Consider the following 21,159-nt stretch of genomic DNA (forward strand, 5'->3'; position numbering starts at 1 on the left):
ACTGCCCTCAAGGGAAAAGCTATGAACATGGGAAACTTGGTGAGTGCTGTTCTCTTCTGCCAATGTGTTCACTATTCACCAGTTTCTGCTTCTTGTTTGCCTCCGTGTGTGTGTGTGCACATGTGTGCGCGTAAATTTCTATTTTGTTCCGTGTTTATCATTGTTTTCTCCAGGAGGTTTTTCCTGTTTGAAGCTTCTGCATCATTACCTGAAGTACAGCTTGTATTCAAACAGATGAAATATTGAGTACCAGTTTTGTATCAGATACTGTGCTAAATGGTAGCAATTGGTCCCTCATCTGATAGAATATATGTTCTGTTGGAGAGAGACATTAAATACCCAAATATTAGTTAAAATTGTCAAAAGGGATATGAAAGAGAATTTCAAGGGGACATGAGACTATTTATTCCAGGGAAACCTTATCTTCTGAGTTGAATTAGAAAGGTTTCCAGAGGAATAAAAGATTAACTAATATTTGAGAGTTATTACAAGTTCACTGCGCAAGGAAGTCAGGGTCAGCTAGAGTGGAAAAGCATTCCATTTATAAGGAACATTGGACTAGAATAATTCTCCTCCTTCTTCTTCTTCTTCTTCTTCTTCTTCTTCTTCTTCTTCTTCTTCTTCTTCTTCTTCTTCTTCTTCTTCTTCTTCTTCTTCTCCTCCTCCTCCTCCTCCTCCTCCTCCTCCTCCTCCTCCTCCTCCTCCTCCCCCTCCCCCCTCCTCCTCCCCCCCTCCCCCCTCCTCCTCCCCCCTCCTCCTCCCTCCTCCTCCTCCTCCTCCTCCTCCTCCTCCTCCTTCTTCTCCTTCTCCTTCTTCTTCTTTTTTTGGAATAGAATTCTTAAAGCAAGAAGGAATCTTGGAAAGAATGTCAATGTGATCAGGTTAGAGAATGAGGCAAGAATAGTTAGTGATAGAGAGTTTGTTTTAGAAGAAATAGAAGGTCATTGAAGCATTTTAAGTAGAAGAGTTATTTGCTAGTTTTTTAGTTTCACCACAAAAATAGCATTTGAGTGCATCACTTCTAACTTTTTAATGCAAAAATTTATCATAGTATAGGATGTACTTTGTTTTCAATTGTCCTTACAGGATTAGCATTTTCCTGTCTAATTAATTTGTATAAACATTTTATCAGGTCCATAGTATGGCAATGCCTTTTCAAATATTTACTAAATTTTTATTTGATTCTTTTTATTAGCCAATTCCTATAATGCTACTATGAATATCTCTGTACAAAAGCCTTTCTTACATTTAGGAAGCTAAACTATTAAAAATATCTTGTCATAGACCTTGAGAATTTAAAGATAAAGTAGCTTATAAAATACCATTAATGGAGAATACGTTTAAACATGGAGCAACTAAGCTAAATTTTAAAAATGAATTGCTTTCAGTAAAAGATCATTTACATAGTTATATGTCAGATATCTTTGTGAATGACCAAGCGAATGCAAATATTGAAATAAGAAGTTTTCCATCATAGATCACCCATATTTGTTTTTAAGGAAGAACCTTTCAGGATGCCACAAGTTGCTTTGGAGCATTAACATGATGACATTTGTGATTATAGTCACATAAATTGCTTGAGAAACTCCAAATACCTTAATTACTTTACAGCTGCAATATTTTCAAGCTTGTTTGAAGATTTTCCAGGGAAAATGAATTTTATGTCTGATTAGAGAACTATCCCAAGTGAAAACTATGGTTTGGCTTTCTTTATATTAAATCTGATCATGAGTGAATACTGCAGCTGAGGATGATTATAAAGAGACTATTAGAAACTTAAAGAGACAGTAAGTGTTCAATCAAGCAATTAATGAAAACACCAACCTCATGTTTTTTGTAATCTTCCATTGCATTAAATAAATTAACATTTTTTTTCCCATTCTGTAGCTCAGTATAATACTTTGTCCATTTTCCCACCAGACTGTTACCCTCATCTATGTAAGCATAAAACTGGTTTAGCAGAGCTTCTGGGCAAATATATGATAAAACCAATTCTTAGAGCTTCCTGTCTGTAGGTCTGTAAGTAATGCTGCAGTCATTTTGGATTAGTGATAAATGGTCATGAAATTGGAAACAGTTTCCTCCAGCTTTTCACAGAATCTGAAAAAAAAAAACACAAATACAGGCACCCAGAAAGTGTGAGTCCAACTCAAACATCATAAAATAATACACAGTGCAGGCTTAACGGCATGCAGGACCATATGAACATATTAAATGACATTGCCTAATGCCAAAGTCAAATATGGTTTCAACATTGTAGAAATTTGGAGCAGTCTTAGCTTAAACTTGAACTAATGACATACCATTATGTTTACCCGTGTGATAACAGGAAAGATGGTTTACTTTCTCTTCATCTCTTCCTTTAAAAGAGTTGATAAATGATGTTTTGCCAATTTATTAGCTTTGGAGATAAGGATTATAAAATGACAACAACAATAATGTTGAACATTTATAATGTGTCAGAAAGTTTCCAATTATTACCTCACTTAATTTTCACAACTGTCCTATAAGGTGGGTAAAATCACAATTATCACCAGTTGTAGTAGAGAGAGCTAAGTTTCTAGGCTGTAACATAACTAACTCACGGTCACAGCAGAACCAATAAATGGTGATGACAGATTTTAGCAAAGCATATTTGGGAATAAGGTGTTATTGATTCAAAAGTCCCTGACCTGGATGACATCCCTATATTGAAAATACTAGGCTTTTCCTAATTAGATAATTCAATTTCTTCTATGGAAATTAAATCCCACTTCTACCTTTGGAATGGCAAGAATGGGCTTGTATCAGATCTCCAGGGCTTTTCGTAAGATGTGAGGCCTTGTTTTATTTCTGTTCTTTTGCTTTTTCTTTCTTTCCTTTTTCTTTTGCCACAGATGACACTGTTACTCCTCACAGTTCTAGGATGTCCAATTCTAGAAGTACCATTAGTCTCAGAAGATTTATAAACAGGGTCATGACAGTCTTCACTTTGTGGTGAAGCCCCCGTGATCTCTTTATTCAGATATTCCAGAGACTGACTCATTGGAAGACCAACAAATTATTACCTAGACTTTGTAACTCTCCTAACATCCAATTTAAAGAGATCCCCTTCAGAGTTATTCTACTTAGTCATTCAAGCAGAAAACAGATCCAGCAGGGGACTTCCCTGGGAATGGATAGCAAGATATTCACCTTTAGTTTTATGTCTTTCTATTTATTATTGGGGTAATTGATAAGACATAGACATCTAGGATTTTTTTTTTTGAGGTAAAGTATGTGAACTTTGAAACTCCAAGGCATTATGTACATATTCAAATCTGAGAGTTTACTCTTCCTTTCATTCTGACTTGACTATTATATAAAAGTCTTTATCCCCATGATCATCCCTTATGAAATCTTAGGCAAAGCTTTCTATACATTCATAACAGATATAGAAAATACGTGAATGATTTGATAGCTAAATGGTAATTAGCACCGAGGTAGAGTAGCATTTATTAAAATATGATTTCAGGGATAAAAAGAAACCCCTGAACTTCTTACATTCATCTCACCTGCTCACAGAGACCATAAATTATTAAAGTTAATTACAGAGTCATTCCTTTGATTTAAAGCTCCTCGTCTGAGGTTAAAATTCACATGCACCTGGGAATGACAACACACCACGGTTTATAAATCACAGTGTGATGAGATAACCAGATCTTTTCATGAAAATGTGTTTTGATAGGACAGAATGTTTAACAGAGATGGGAGTGTGAGTCTAAGAAAAGAAAGCAGGCAGGATACACTGAGATGGCTTGGAAAAGGCTTCACACATTCATGACGGTGTCCTCTCCACATGCTTACTCTGAGTGATCAGGTCATTGTCATAGTGACAGAGACACTGAGGTGATCCTAATCAGAACGCTAGCCAGTCACTGCTGCTAGTCTGGAAAGCATGGCATATAGCACGGCAAGTCAGCATCGTGTGCAAGCAGCAGTATTGAACATAGGAAGTGTTGAAATAGACTCTCATACAGGATATAAACCCCCAAACCAATCAGCTGATTTGAGGAGGAAGGAAGGAGTCTGAGAAATCATTTATTCTGTATATCTCATCAAAAATTGTTAAGGGGCAGACACTTTGTGAGGCTATAAATCCATAACCGGAACACAAGTTAACGATTCTTCATAAGCAAGGTCCTCATGCTCTCTGTTTTTGAGATTTGTTCAGGCAATGACAGATCTGGGTTAGCATACTAATCACCACCCCAGATGAAATGACCTAATACCAATAAATAGCTTTTTAAATCATAATAGGCCTTGACCTTGAATCTGAAATGGATCACATTCCAAATGTTTTAGAGAGTTCATAATATTTTGTTGATGGTGATGATGATGATTAAAACAAACAAAAATTGTGTCTATCATTTCAGCACAAAGGTTTTTTTCTGGTATTTTCCAAAGTATAAAAAAGTGAGTCTCTGAAGCCTCTTTATACAGAAACCATTCTGGTACATATGAATTGTCCAAATAGAGCCAGTTTGTGCTTACTGAAGGAATCATAAATTTGAATTTCCTCACTTAAGGTCTCATAAAATCTCAATACCACACTCACGTAAGAATCTTAACATTTAATATGTTGTTATGCAACAGAAAGAAATAAAACCAAAGAGAGACATGATTGATTGCATATTGTGGAACTAAATTGAGTCATTGACTTGGGAGAAAACTTGAGGAAAGGTAAACAAATTAATCAGTTTGATGCTCATTTTTATGCTCAGGCATGATACAGCAGTACTTGTTGAAAGAGAAAATGGTGAAAACATGGACTGGCCTGAGGAATATTGGAGAGAAATACAAAGAAAGCTAACTCCTGGTTTATTGCTACCAGTAGCAGAGTTGTTTTATTCATATTAGTTCATGTAGCATAACTAAAGTCTCACCCGACTTTATACCTCAGACTTCTGTACTAATTAATGAATTATGTAATCAATTATACCTTCCAGACTACTTGTGCATGTCTTCTGCCCTGGACTTTTGGGGAAACTGAGACCTACAGTTGGAAGAGAGGCTTTATCCAAGAAACATAACTTATTAAGGTGAAAAGCTCATGAGGACTCTGAAGCAATCTTTTCCACAGGGTTCAGAAAAAATGGACTGTATGTTATATATGTTATAATCAATGGAATGATAAGCTCTTTCTATCACTTATGTTTCATGTTCCTTCAAGATCTTCAAAACATGTACAACTTATTTAAAATATTAAGATCTGAATTTTGGGGACGCCTGGGTGGCTCAGTGGTTGAGTGTCTGCCTTTGGCTCAGGTTGTAATCCCAGGGTCCTGGGATTGAGTCCCACATTGGGCTCCCTACAGGGAGCCTGCTTCTCCCTCTATTTATGTTTCTGCCTTTCTTTCTGTGTCTTTCATGAATAAATAAATAAAATCTTAAAAAAAAAACAAACAAAAAACTGAATTTGTTTCTTTGTATGAAAATACTTAAGCTAACATTTTGGCTATAAAACATGGATGAAACGCTGCTTTAGAAATATATCAATGCTTTACAAATTACTGTCATTAAAAAGTGATTCAGGAATAATGAAAAAATAGAAATATGCATGATTTTAAAGTTAAATATGTTTGCTAGAGATTGTATATGATTAATTAAATTTAAGTTCATTTTGAGCATGCAATAATTTCTTTCCCAAGTTAGTATCGAATTTGGGGCCTTCAACAAACATGTAGGGCAGGCTCAGTTTTAATCTAAAAGAGATAATAGTGACAACATTTCAAAATATGGCGCTAGTAAATGAGACTCAGGAATGCTAAGGGAAAGTTGATAAATTGCAGTATGAGGACCTGAACGTAGGCCATCTGACTTTAAATATTTAAAAACAAAGACTTTAAACACAGTCTTACATGAGTAAAATATATAATGCAAAATATGTTTATATTTAAGATAATATTTAGCATAAATTAATTTAAAGGTATAAACATTTTTTTTGGAAGATCTAATTGGCTTCATTAAATGATTCATGAATTGGACAGCATCCCATCTAGCAAGTAGAGCAGAGCCCCTCGTATAAATATTTTTAAAGTATAAATTTATAAGAGGTGCTTTAGTAATACATAGATACATGCATGTGGATATAATTATATATACATTGTGCATCTATATATTCTATGCACATATATCTGTATCTGCCTGTATATCTATAAAACATGATAGATATAGATAATCTAGTATGAAAGCTGTTGACTTTAAGAAATGGAGTATGCACTGTGGTAAGCAGCATTCTTCATGGTTTAACGTTACTAAATACTATTCAGGATATTGTCATTCCAGATAATTAAATGGACAAAGCTGTCAGATTATCACTTTTCTCAGATACCTTAATTTCAAGACGCAAGAACCTTATAGCAATACATAAATAAAGCATTAGCTAGCTTTTCATAAATAAAACTCCTTTTTGTAAATAAGTTAATCTATCACTGTCAACTGAAAATGAGGAATCTAGTCCTTTTATTAATTTTTTTTAGGGATACAGCAAATCTAGGATTATGCTCCCATCAATTACAGTTTTCTGAAAGCATCTTCAAGATCCATTCACCCTGCCATGTGGACAAATAGATCTAAAAGGAAAATTGGCTTATTAGAAGTACAGAGCTACTTTTCTCTAAAGAACTCATGACACTGTCTTAGGATTTTGCACGTAAAAGAAATCAAAGAAGGAAGCACATGGGACATACTGCTAGATGCACTAATATTTGCTTAACCTTAAAATTGACTTTGGAAAGAACAACTTCCCAGGGAATATGGAACCCTTGAAATAAATGAGGCAACATGTTCAGGAAGAAGCTGTGTGACAGGCTTTCCATAGCTTTGACCTTAAAGGTAAACACAAGGCCAAAGAGCCCCCTGGTGTTCTTGGAACCAAACCTACCCAAATGAACAAATTTGCTAGATTCACATTTAGAGAGGGCAGTGGATATTAAATAGAGACCCTGAAGAGTAAACGAAGGAGAAGTGAGACTTGAACTTTGTTACATGAATATGTTTCTAAGAAAGAATGTTCTTCCCCAATAGTAAAAATTTCATCCATCTGTGGCAATAAGAACCATAAAGGGAAGAGCTTACATATGAAGGAGCTTCAATTTACATTTCTACTCATCTCCTAGGTCTGCTTGGGTTTCTAAGACTTGGCAGAAGGTATGGTGTCATCTTGGTGGGCTGAAGGAGAGATTTACACCCTCTGTCTCAGCCAGCTTTCAAGTTATATTTGTACAGTCTGGGTTCTTAGGAAGGCTGCTCCTTAGCCTTGGCAAGTTAAAGGCTACAGTGAGGCATTCAGTACACCAGTCAACAACAAGAAAGTGGATTATAATCATGGGGACGGGGTTCTTTCTACACAAATGCTTTTTCTGTTTTTCTACATATTTCAGTAAACTGAACGTTTAACTTCCTTTGTTTTGAATTATGTAAGCCCTCAGGAGATTTAGCTGGTGGAATTTTAACCCTTTCTACCAAAGCAAACTCTCAGCTGACCTCTGATTTTCCCAAAGGAAAAAAAAAAAAAAAAAAAGAGGTTTCTAAGCTTCTTTGGGAAAGGTTAGTTGTGGGTCACTGACAATGGCAGAGTAACACTGGTGCCAGTGAATGACACATCATGAGTGATTATGAAAGAGCTAAAAGAGAAAACTAAGTGATGGTCCAATCTGTATGTATCAAAAAAAAAAATCATCTGTTTCTAATAATTGCTATATATATTTTTCTAACTCAAATTCTATTTCAAAGAGAAAGACACTGAAGCATGTTTGTATTACCACATTTTTAAGGCCCGCACTAGAACTGTACGATATCCCCCCTTATCTGTGGGGGTACATTCCAAGACCCCCTGGATGCCTGAAACTGCAGATAGTGCTGAACCCTATATGACATACCTCAGTTTAGTGCACTTCACTTTATTACGCTTTGCAGACATCACTTCTTCTTCTTTTTTTTTTTTTTTTTTTACAAATTTAAAGTTTATGGCAACCCCAAGTTGAACAAGCCTATTGTTCTATTTTTCCAAAGCATTGGCTCAGTTTGTGTCTCTGTATCACATTTTGGTAATTTTCACAATATCTCCATCTTTTATATTATTATTATATTTGTTGTGACAATCTCTCATTAGTGGCTAGGACTGGGTGAAAAACCCGATAATCAATAGCATTTTTTAGCTATTTTTAAGTTTTTAATTAAGGTATGTAAGTTATTTTTTAGACATGCTATTGCACACTTAATGGGCTGTAGGATAGTGTAAACATAACTTTTATAAGCCCTGAGATACCAAAAAATTCATTTGACTCACTTTATTGTGATACTTTATTGTGATCTGGAACCAAACCCAGATTATCTCCAAGGTATGTCTGCATATACCATATTTTTTTTTCTATACATATATACCTACAATAAAGTTTAATTTATAAATTAGGCACAGTAAGATTGACAACAATAACAATAAGATAAAACAAAACCACATACTTCAATAAAAGTTATGTGAATATAATATCTTTCTCAAACTATCTTACTGTACTCTATTCAGCCTTCTTGCAATGATGTGAGATCATAAACTGTGATGAGGTGAAGTGAGAGGGATGATATAGGCGTTGTGACATAGTGTTAGGCTACTATTGACCTCCTGATGATATGTCAGAAGGAGGATTATCTGCTTCCAACACCAGTTGACCTTGGCTAACTGAAACTGTGGACAGGGAAACCTTGAATAAAGGTGATGACTGTATTTAATAATGAAAATGAGAATTTACATTGTTTCAGAAATCACACGGACATTTCTACATCAATCTTAGTGGCATTACTAAAGTAATTATTTGCAAAGTGTTAGAAATACCAATTTTGCAACTAAGTTTGCAAAATTCTCGGTATAGGAATGCCTCTTTAATGTTTCCCACTCAATATTACTTAAGCTGCAGAAGCAGAAACTCCATGTTCTTATCCTAAGTGATTGTGGTTCATGATCGAGTTATTATATATAGGAAATACCTTACCTAAAGATGGTTTTGGAGAGCCAAATAAATCAAGTACTGCAGTGGGGTCTTTTTACTATTATTATTTCCAACAGAATTTAATGGAGTGAAAGGTTAGGAATTCCAGCAACTCAGTGACCATCTTAGCCTTACAAGAGGAACATTGCTTAGTTCAGGCATTGACTGAAGTCACTAAACAGCTTAGATTGTCCATTTGCTACCTACATCTCTGGGTTGCCTTTCATTTGTGCTGTGCTAAATGAGATCCCAGTTGCTTCTTTCTAGGATCCTGACATGTCTCACAATTAGAAAATGTTAGCCAGTTGTGCAGGTGAAGCTCTTGAGAGTTTGGCCTGTTCTTTTCTTTATGAATATAAGATCACTAAACTGTAATTTTTGTGTGACTTAAGTAAGTAGGTATATAATTTATTCTATATTAGTTTGCTTCACCATACTTTACCATATTGCAGGTAGTATACTGTTCCTTATCTACATCTCAGCTTAGTATCTTACTTAGAAGTAGACTAGACTCTAGATTCTGTGTAATGAGGAATCTTGTATCTTATCCCATGATTGTATTGGTAGCAATTGTTTTAGCGTTTAACAAATGCAAGCACTCAAAGCATATTTCTTGAATGAATAAACCAAGATCCATAGTTCTACAATTTTGTCTTTTTATTCCAATGTCCGTTTAATAAGTATCATGTAAGATGTAAGTACTGTGCCTTTCTTTTGCTGTGCCTTTCCTGTGTCTTTCCAGTTAAAGTATCATAGGGTCAGATTTCTGTATTTCAATCATTAACTCAACAAGCTTAACAATCTGAGACATTTTTTTTTTGCTCTTCATCTTAAATTATGATGATATTAGAACACATTAAAGCTATTGTGAAAATCTGTAAATGTAAACTTGTGAAAATTAATCCATAAATGTAAACCCTTTAGCACAGTAGCACAAAGTAAATGGTAAATATGAGCTCTTACGAGGGCAACTATCACTATTACATTAGTATCAGAATTCATGTGAAGATTAGTATTATTTTCATGGAATAAAATTTTGCTTCTTATATAAATCTTTTCCAAAGTGGGTTCTGAGGACTCCATGTTATTAGGAGTCTGCCAAAATGATTTTCCTTTAATATATATCCATACATTAGTCAAAATAAAAACTTTCATAAAAGATACAGCAGTTTTTACAATCAGTTATTTTTAGGACTTTATCCCAATTTCCTATTTAGGCAAATCTACCTGCTATAGCAAAAGGAAAGTAATTTTGGTTAGCAGGGCCATGTTTCCAAATTGTTGTGGAAGAAATTGATTTTTTTTTTTATTATGGAAATTGGAAGTATTATCTGAGCTCATGTACTGGCAAAGCCTTTTATTCCTCTGTTATTTTATTTTACTTTTTTATAATCAGCTCACTCTTCTATTTGAGTATAAACATTATCACTAAAAGTCCATTTAAGAAGGGAACAAGGGGTACTTTATAACTTTCAAAATATACTTTGACAGTATTTCTCCAGCTGTAAAAATAAGAATAAAAATACTTCCTCGGGTGGTAGAAATAATTTAGGAGAGAGGAATAAGTGAATCATAGGCTGTTCGAGCTGGAAGCAACCTTACGTATTATCTTGAGCAGAGATGGCAGCATTGCCACAACTTTCACAAGCCCATGCCCATGACATTCATATGCAGTAAGTCTTGAGACCCTGTTCCTGGGCCCAATACATTTGTTTGCAGACCAGCACCCCGGACATCCACAACCATTGACTGAGGTTGCTACTCAAAATGAAAATTATATTTCATCCCTGAGCCCCTGTCAATCTCTTCCTGTGTGCAAAATGTACTATTGAAAACCTAAGACTCTAGTTTGACTTTTTCCATGTCACAAAAATTTTAGTCATTTATTATTTATAATTAATTTACTTATTAATAGCCTATAGGTTTTCTGGCTCTGAATTCAGTATTCTTTCTATTCCAATACCTGGAAAGAATGATCATGTGTGAATGAAAAATTGAATACTAGCAATAGGCAAAAAAAATATTCTTAATCTACTTTGATTCTTCTAAATGTATTTCCAGGGAACTCAAAGTATTTTACGATAGGCAGATGGGTATAATGGGGTGGGAATGCATTTAGCAGTAGGAGGTGATAGCAGTAGGAGTAGCCACAAGTGTGCAAGGAAGCCACTGGTAAATATGGGAAGGGACTATGTACACAGTTAATGATTCAAATGGAACACTGACAGGTCTTATTATTTTTGAAATCTCTTGAAAAGCTGCCCTGGTATCAGGTTTTACTACCGATCCCACATGTAAGGAAGATTGTAAAAAGTTTCACAAATGTTTGGAAAGCTTTCGTCAAACTTGGTCCAAACTTAGTTAAGCATTTCATCAATGTAGCTTTATTTTCAGAGTCTTAATATGAAACTGGTAGTTTGAAATTTTTAAAAATGATTTGAAATGTGTGTAAAACAAGGCAGTTCAACTGTTTTGCCTGTAGTATGTTAAAATGTTAAATTAAGATCCAAATATTTGTAAATTTCTGAAACATTTACTTAATTTCTTTGAAATCCTATTTTTTCTCTTATGCCATGTAAACTTATTGCACAGAACAATTCTTTTCCACACACAGCTTAAAACATGCCTACAGATTTTCTTAGCCAGAGGAGAATAATGCTTTGCTCCATCCCCTTGTCAGTCCTAACTTCCTGAATTTAATTCTTCTGAGAGGAGTTGCTCTACCAGTTAACATGTGGTGATCAGCCTGTGGATAGCAAGCAAACCAAGTGCTGAAGTGTAGGAGAAATTTGAAGAAAAAAAGGAAACCAGGTTGTTAGTAGCTAGTGATGTGCAAGGTGAAATACCAGAAATTGCACTTGAGACCGCAAAGTAAGAGGGGGTTGGTGGTTAAGTGTCTGATAATACTGGAATAATAATAAATATTCCAGGCCTTTGCTGGATTTCAACAAATAATCTATAGAGTCCAGAACATTTTCTAACTTCAAAGGTAAATTCAGGCATCATTTTTTTTTTTTTTTTTTTTTAGTGAACCCAGACATAAAACATAACTGCAGAATGATGTAATAGTAAAAAAATGTGCAGGTTACCATTTGTAGATGAGGTTGTGAGGATGTGTGTTTAAAATGACTGGATAGTGGCTACAATCGATACAAATTCTGTCCTTCATTGGATTTTAAAACCTATTATAAGCCTTATCTGTTTGTACTTCTGGGCTTTTTTTGGTTGTTGCCATATAATTGAAATCATTTCTAGGGTATAGTTCTTCATGTCCTCTGAAGGTAGCTACTTAGAGTTATGCTTGGTATGTTCTCCAGCAAGTCACTTGTCAGTTTGTATGTTGGAAACAACAAATAAAAATTCATACAATTGCATCACTGCATAATGTTGCTATTGTAGAATTTTCTAAGGGTTCTTTTGAGAAAGTCCAGAAACATTGCAAAGCAGATTGTCAGTAGAACAGAGTTCCTCATGATTTACTTGTGGAAAATACACACTAGATTTAATATATATTGTTTCTTATGTTGCCTATGATACTCTCTTAAAAGTCTACATTTTATCAGGATACAGATATGTGTGTATGTGTGTGTATAGACACACACATAATCTATATAACGTGTTATGTGCCTTTTAATTAGTGATGGTTATTGAGACTATTCAATAATTTTATACTAGATAAATTTTGAATTTTCTTTTTGTCAATTTAAAATAGCCTAGATCCAATAAATAAATAAATAAATAAATAAATAAATAGCCTAGATCCAAGCTAGAATCTTTGAATCTATTGGTGTTCTAGTTATCTCCTGTACTGCATAATTTCATCGTTAATTCTACGTAAAGGACTGAGTGTCCTTCCAGTTCTGGAATTATGCTAAAGGAATTTCAGATCATTCCACTGTTTGCTTTCTTTTTATTTGCTCAGATTTATGTTTTAAAATGTTGTTTTAATATGTAGTTCCAGAAGGTAGCAGAACTTCTTGGACTACTATTTTAGCATTGTAGAGTCAAGTATTCTACTTAGTCTCAAAGAGTGCACTTTTGTTTTAATAAAACTAGCTGTGAGAAATTTTGAAATCATACTGACTATGAACAACCATATGTCTGCTAGGGTTCAAAGTTACTTAGGGAGGTCTTCGGGGGAAACTACCTTGATTTGAACTCTAAATCCTTCAAAGGCAGGAATCCTGCTTTATTTAACACAATATACTTAGCACCTTCCATTCCTGGCACATGCTGAATGAGTGGTTAGATGGATGGAGTGGAGAACAGACCCTGACATCAAAGTTCCAAATAAATGGAGACATTAGCTTTCGGAAGCTAATGAGGTTTTATGAGCTAGCCTTTGTATTCTGATGAACTGAAATAATCCAAACTCCATAAGGTAGCAATTGAGTAACAATTATTTCTATCAGGTTTTGATGATAAGACTACCAGATTGTAAAATATGCTATGTTTTTTTTTTATGGTGACTTGCCAAATAATTAAAGTTCAAGCAGAAGAGATCAATTTTTTAATAAAAGTAGATTTTACTGTTAATATCATTCTAAAACTACTTCAGAGAAATTTACCATAAAAACAGAAAAAAAGCTAAAATATCTTAGCATCCCTAACTGACTAAATGACTGTATTTTTTTTTCTTCAGCTTTGTTGAGATATATAGTTGACATACAACATGGTCATAAGTTTAAGATGTATAACATGTTGATTTGATTCATTTATATATTATAAAATGATTACCACCATAGCATTACTTCCATCCTGTCACATAATTACCATTTCTTTTATCTGGTGATAATAATTAAGATATATTCTCATAGCAACTTTCAAATATATAATAGTTTTATTAGTCATAATCACCATGCTGTACACTAGATCCCCAGAACTTGTTAATATTATAACTGGAAGTTGGTACCCCTTGACCAATATCTCCCTATTTCTCCCATTCCCCAATTCCTGGGAACCACAATTCTACTCTGTTTTTCTGTTTGTTTTTTTTAGTTCACTTGGTGAATTTGTTGTTTAGTTCTAATAGTTTTTGGTGGAATTTTTAAAAGTTGATTTCTTTAAAAAAAAAAAGATTTTATTTATTTATTCATAAGAGACACAGAAACAGAGGCAAGAGACCCAGGCAGAGGAAGATGCAAGCTCCTCACAGGGAGCCTGATGTGGGACTCGATCCCTGTACTGGGATCACGTCCTGAGTCGAAGGCAGACGGTGAACTGCTGAGCCACGCAGGTGTCCCTAAAGTTATTTTCTATATGTAAGATTATATCACCTGTAAATAAAATACAATTTTACTCCCTTTTTTTCCTAGTTGGATGCCTTTTTTTTTCTTGCCTGTTTTCTCTGACTAGGACTTTTAATACAACGTTGTGTAGGAGTGGTTAGAGTACTGTTGTCTTGTTCCTGATTTTTTGGCATTAAGTAGGACATTGGCTCTGGGTTTATCATATGTGTCTTTATTGTGTTAAGGTATGTGCTTTACATATTTAAGTTGTTGAGTATTTTTATCATGAAAGGATATCATATTTTCTCAGTTGTTAAAACTTTATTGAGATGAACAAATGATTTTTATTTTTCATTCTATTAATGCAGTGTATCACATTTATTGATTGGTGCATATAGAACCATTCTTGCATCCTAGGAACAAATCCTAATTGATGATGGTGAATTATTCTTATAATGTACTATTGAATTTGGTTTGCCAATTTTTTGTTGAGAATTTTTGCACCTGTATTTATCAGGGATATTGTTCTCTAATTTTCTTTTCTTATAGTACCTTACCTGGTTTTGATATTAAGGTCATTCTGACCTCATAAAATAAGTTTGAAAGTAACTACTCCTCTTCCATTTTGTTTAAAAGTTTGAGGTTTGGCATTAATTCTGTAAGTGTGGTAGCATTCACTAGCGAAATCTTCTGGTCCTGGGCTTTTCTGTTTTGGGATGTTTTTGATTACTGCTTTAATCTCCTTACTCATTATTGATCTGTTCAGATTTTTTATTTCTGTAAGACTAAGTCTTGGTAGGTTATATAATTCTAGGAATTTATCCACTCTTCTGTTATCCAGTTTATTGGCGTAGCAGAAAAGTGGATGTTCCCCTTTCTATTTCTGTGGTATCAGTTTAAAAACTTTTTTTTAAAGATTTTATTTATTTATTCATGAGAGAGAGAGAAAGAGATAGAGAGAGAGAGGGAGAGAGAGGCAGAGACACAGGCAGAGGGAGAAGCAGGCTCCATGCAGGGAGCCCGATGTGGGACTTGATCCCAGATCTCTGGGATCATGCCCTGGGCTGAAGGTGGTGCTAAACCAGGCTGAGCCACCTGGGCAGCCCTCTGTGGTATCAGTTTAATGTCTTTTCTTTCACTTCTGATTTTATTTTTTTGTTCTTCTCTCTTTTTTCATAGTCTAGCTAAGTATTTGTCAATTTTGCCTATTATTTTTCTTCAAAAAAAAAAAAACAGCTCTTAGCTTCATTCTTTGTTGTTGTTTCTTAAATTGTTTTTCTGACTCTCGATTTCATTTCAATTTCTCTACCTCTGATCTTTGTGATTTCCTTACTTATACTAACTTTGGGCTTATTTTTTTTTCTTTATCTAGTTCCTTGAGTTATAAAGTGAAGTTGTTTATTTGAAATCTCTCTTGTCTCTTAAATGCAGGTCTTTCTTGCTGTAAACTTCCCTTTTAGGACTGCTATCACAGCCTTCCATAGGCTTTGATAGATTGCACTTCCATTTTTATTTGTTTCAAGATGTTTCTTGATTTCCTTTTGATTTGTTCTTTGGCTCATTGGTTGTTTAAGAGCATGTTGGTTAATCTCCAGTATTCTAAAAATTTTCTAGCTTTCCTTTTGTAATTGATTTCTAGTTTCATACCATGTGGTCAGAAAAAAAATACTTAGTATGATTCTAGTTTTCTTAAATTTGCTAAAACTTATCTTGTGACTCGTCATCTGATATGTCCTGGAGAATGTTCCATGTGAACTTGAGAAGAATGTGTATTCTGCTGCTGTTGGATGGAATGTTCTATATATGTATATTAACTCCATTTGGTCTAAATTATGGTTTGAGTTCAACATTTCTTTGTTGATTTTCTGTCTGGATGATCTATCCATTTTTGAAAGTGCGGTATTGAAGTTATTAAATTGTTGTCTATTTCTCTCTTCATACCTGTTAGTATTTGATTGACATATTTAGGTGCTCCAATTTTGATGAATATATGACTGTTACATCTTCTTGATGAACTGATCCCCTTATCATTATAAAATGACCACCTTTTACTCTTATTACTATTTTTTTTTTTACTTCAAGTCTATTTATTGTATGTAAGTGTAACTACCTCTTTTGGTTTCCACTTGCATGCATGAAATAGCTTTTGTCATCCCTTCATTTTAGGCCTAAAGCATGTAACTTAAAGCTAATTGAATCTCTTACAGGCAGCATATAGGTCTTATTTTTTGTTAGTCATCCAGCCATTCTATACCTTTTGATTTAGAGATCAATCCATTAACATTTAGAATAATTATTAATAGGTAAAGATTTATTAGAGCTCTCTTGTTTTCTAGGTGTTTTGTAGTTCTGTTTTCTTTTTTTCCCCTTTTTTGCTCCCTTCTTTTGTAAATTAATTTTATTATTTAGTTTTATGTTTTGATTCTCTTCATCTTCTGTGTATCTTTTGTAAATTTTTGCTTTATGGTTCCCATGAGACTTACACAAAACATTATATAAATATACGTAAATCTGTTTTAGGTTGATACAAATTTAACTATAACCACATACCAAAACTCTATCACTTTACTCCACCCCTTTTATATTTCTGGTGTCACCACTTATATCTTTTTGTAATTTGTATCCATTAACAAATTGTTGAAACTTATCTATTTAACCTTTATACTAGATTGAAGTAGTCAACACATCACCATATTACAGTGTTGGGCCATTTCGAATCTGATTCTATGTTTTCTTTACCAGTGTGCTGTATATCTTCATATGTTTTCATAGTACTAATTAGCATCTTTTTATTTTATCTTGAAGAACTCCTTTCAATATTTCTTATAAGGCACATTTAGTGGTGATGAATTCCCTCAGCTTTTGTTTATTAGGGAAGGTCTTTATTTCATCTTCAATTATGAAGGAAAGCTTTCCTGTATATACTTGGTTGGCAGTTTCTTTAGGCACTTTGGATACATCATCCCATTTTCTTCTGGGCGCAAGTTCTCTACTGAGAAATCCACTGGAGCCTTATTATGGGGTCCTCTTGAATGAGTTGTATTTTTTTTTTCTTTTGCTGCTTTTAAAATTATCTCTTTGTCTTTGTTTTTATATAGTTTATTATTATATGTCTTGCAGTGGGTCATTTTTAAAAAATATTTTACTTATTTATTCATGAGAGACACAAAGAGAGAGGCAGAGACATAGGCAGAGGGAGAAGCAGACTCCCTGCTTGGAGCCTGATGCAGGACTCGATCCTAGGACTCCGGGATCATGCCTGAGCCAAAGGCAGATACTCAACCACTGAGCTACCCAAGCCTCCTGCAGTGGGTCATTTTGAATTGAAATTTTGTGGTGATTTATTAGCTTCATGAACTCTTCCCAGGTTTGGGAGGTTCTAAGCCATTATTTCTCTAAATAAGCATTCTATCCCTTTCTCAAACCTTTCTTCTCCTCTGGGTCTCCAATGATTTATACCTCATATTTTTTTATGGTATATCCTATAAGTCCTATAGGCTTCCTTAATTCTTTTTCATTCTTTTTTCCTTTTGCTTTTTTGATTGGATCAGGGGTCAATTTTAGACATATTCACAGTGATAGAGGCTAATACAGGTAGTAGGGCCAGGGTCAACTTTGGACTCCCTGACCGCTGCAGAGGATTTGGCCATCTCCTATGGCTACATATTATGTCTCTGGAACGCACACTGTGATGGGTTGGACTGGGGGCATGCAGATGTACAGGTGGAGAGACTATCTACAGTTTGGTGCAGTGGTGCTGGCCAGTGAGAGAAGGCAGGATCTGACCTGGCTTGCAAGCAGTTGTGGGGGTCCTCACTATTAATGTATTCACCTATAACTGCACTCTCTACCCCTGTGCCTGTGTGCTTCAGTGGAGGCTGATGACACGTCAGGCCAATGGCACACAGGTGCATGACTGGAAGGACCAGCTCAAGCATGGTCACAGTGGTCAGGGTCAGCCGAGGTGGCCCACGTAGGTGTCTTGCACTTGCACAGCTTCACAAACTTAACCTGGTTGCCAAGTGTAGCTCTTTGGCTCTGCTGGGGGTAGAGAGGGACTCAGGCAGCTAGTGTCAGTGATGGCAAATACTTGTAAAGGAAAAGATAGCAAGGTTTACAGAGGGCCCATGGTGGCAGTGCTGTGTGCTTCATGAGTGGCAAAATCTCTGAGTTTGTGTGCAAAGCAAGTGTTTGTGAATTATGCTCAATCCTACTACATGTCTGCTAATAATAGCCTCTGCTTTTCTCCCTTGGGCTGAGCTGCCTAAGTATCTCAGCTTTGTTCGTCTCTGCAGCATGAAACCAAAGCAGGACCTTTGTGTAGTGCCCCAAGAGGGTAGAGAAGCTATCTCTTCACCCTACTCTTCCTTTCCTGATGAGGGGAATTCTTTCTAGCTGGGAAATTCCTTGTTGGTGCTAAATGATGTTAGTTTAGGGGATGAGATGATGCAGGCAATGAAGTTGTCTTCCTTCTCTTCATGTTTAATTATTCTCTGTTTGTTTCTTTGTGTGCTTGCTTGTCCTACAGTGTTGCTAAGGTCCTAGTTTGTAGAGGTCCCTTGGAACTGTTTTTGCTAGGGAATCTATCCAGTCATTGATCTTCATGGGGGGAGCAGGGGCATGGAAGCTGGGTTTTGCCATGTTGCTTTTTTTTCTGCCCTCCAAACTAATCTAAGAGATTAAGTTTTGAAATACTTTTATAACTCTGTTGAAATTTTGTATCTCTTATATTTCTTATACGACTCAAGGTGTTAAGTAAAATCTTTAATAGAATGATAATTAGAACAGAAGGAAACAGTTTCATAAGTATGAGTCCTTAGGTTTTATTTTGGGAAGAGACTTGATTCCTGATCTCTGTTAGGCAAATGTGTTCTAGAAAAGATGGAAATATATACACTTAGTTGTGCCTACATGATTCAGATACTCCTGACTGCCTATGGAACCTATGATTTTTTAAAAAAAATATTTACTAATAGCATTTATCCTTAAGATTTTAATTTTATAAACTATAAAAATGTTTGACTTGTCTGACCAAATAAAATGTAAATTTTCTGCAGGTTAAATAACCATAAAATACATAAAAGCTTATCTAGGATATCTTTGTGCCATAGTGCTTAGAAGTGGCTTGTATTTACAGTCAGTATCACTTTTTTGACAGTAATTTATTTATTTGAATCATTTGATTGAGAACTAGTAAATCAGGTTATAATTAGTATAATTCTGGGTCCAGAGGAGACCTAGATATTATTTAGCATAAAAGCTTCATTCATCACGATAGTCTAGATTAATTCATTCCACATCTTTTTCTTCCTTCCTTCCTTCCTTTCGTTCGTTTTCTTTCTTTCTTTCTTTCTTTCTTTCTTTCTTTCTTTCTTTCTTTCTTTCTTTCTTTCTTTCTTTCTCTTCTTTCTTTCTTTCTTTCTTTCTTTCTTTCTTTCTTTCTTTCTTTCTTTCTTTCTTTCTTTCTTTCTTTCTCTTTCTTTCTTTTCTTTCTTTCTTTCTTTCTTTCTTTCTTTCTTTCTTTCTTTCTTTTTCTTTCTTCTTTCTTCTTCTTTCTTTCTCTTTCTTCTTTCTTTCACCTACTATATTTAAGATGCTCTTCTAGACAATGTGGAATCAGTGTAAGGAAGCATAATTCTTCCCTTACAGGTTTTACCATAAGTCACACAATGAGTTAGTGGGACTCTGTGAAGCTCATTAAACTCTTCTGTATTTTTATCTTTGGATTTGCTTTTTGAAATTTTCTCACATTCATTGCATACATTCCTTTTCTACCCCTAGTAATTTGAGAACTTCATTTTAGCTATTACCAAATTGTTATAAATATTTCAGTAGCAAATATTTTGTGTTTATGTGATCAAGTTGATTATGAGTGTTTCCAGAAAAATCTTACTAAATCATTAATTTAATCATGTGCATTCCTTGCTCAAAAACATTTGCCTATCTTTGCCTATACGGGAAACTGACTTTCCTCACTATTATATTCAGGACCTATTATGATTTAAAATTGGAATACTGTATCAGACATACTTTGACTATTCCCTTCAACCGCCAATCTAATTATTCTCCATGTATAGCTTGAATCTTTCTGTCTACATATTATTTATTTTGCTTTTTCTGATTTTAGCATATCTTTTCTCATCTCGAATAGTCTGTATGTTGTTGTCCTTTAGTTTCCAGTAACGTCTTTGATTTTATTTTCTAATTTGTTAACGCTATTTGCATACATATGTCTTCTCTTGGACTTAAATTTGGGGGAGCAATGATTGTGATTTTTTATTTTAAAAATATTTCTCTGTAATCACAATAAAGAGTAGAATATTTAATTAATATTTGATTACTTGATATAATTAGAGGGAAACAGAACAGTGCAAACTCCAAAAGCATGCTGTTCAGTGCTATAGAAACAAACAGCATCTGAGGGAAAGAACACTTCCTAGATAACAAGGAGTTGACCATATCTGAAGGGAGACATGACATCTAGAAAGAGTGAGGAAGGGACAACAAGCATTCATTGCCTACTTCACTATTTTGTTTAGACAGAATAAATAGAAATTCAATTAATGCATTCTATAGTTTTTCCTCGATGGTTTAGGTCTATAGTGGCAAAGGATGTCATCCTGTATTTCTATTTATAGTTTCTGAATCCAGCAGCTCTTCAATAAAATTTATATAGTGGTAATAACTAAAATAATATATGTATAATCAAAGCACTTCTCTTGATGACTAAGGCAAGTTTGGTGATAAAATTCAGCAATTACCTGTTCCACTTGAACAAATTAGACTTTAAAGTTCCATATTAGAACTTACTGTCAAAAGTTTTTCAGTATTTAAAAATTTATTTTAATTCACTGGAATGCATCATACACCCACAAGCGAACACTTTTTTCTTCCTTTCTTTCTTTTTTTTTTTTTTTTGTTAAAAA

The 21,159-nt window shown here is 34.5% G+C and overlaps 2 long non-coding RNA genes across 18 annotated transcripts in view; one reads left to right on the plus strand and one right to left on the minus strand.

Moving 5' to 3' along the window:
• Nucleotides 1-21,159, plus strand: part of LOC144291523 (uncharacterized) — a 777,143-nt gene that overhangs the window by 367,805 nt on the left and 388,179 nt on the right. The window lies entirely within an intron of this gene.
• Nucleotides 1,816-21,159, minus strand: part of LOC144291525 (uncharacterized) — an 87,149-nt gene continuing 67,805 nt past the window's right edge. For all 5 annotated transcript variants that reach the window (XR_013358847.1, XR_013358845.1, XR_013358844.1 and 2 more), the window contains one exon: nt 1,816-2,100. This is a non-coding gene — a long non-coding RNA (uncharacterized LOC144291525). The remainder of the gene's footprint in view (nt 2,101-21,159) is intronic.

This window comes from Canis aureus, chromosome 20, assembly GCF_053574225.1.
Source record: "Canis aureus isolate CA01 chromosome 20, VMU_Caureus_v.1.0, whole genome shotgun sequence".
NCBI lineage: Eukaryota > Metazoa > Chordata > Mammalia > Carnivora > Canidae > Canis > Canis aureus.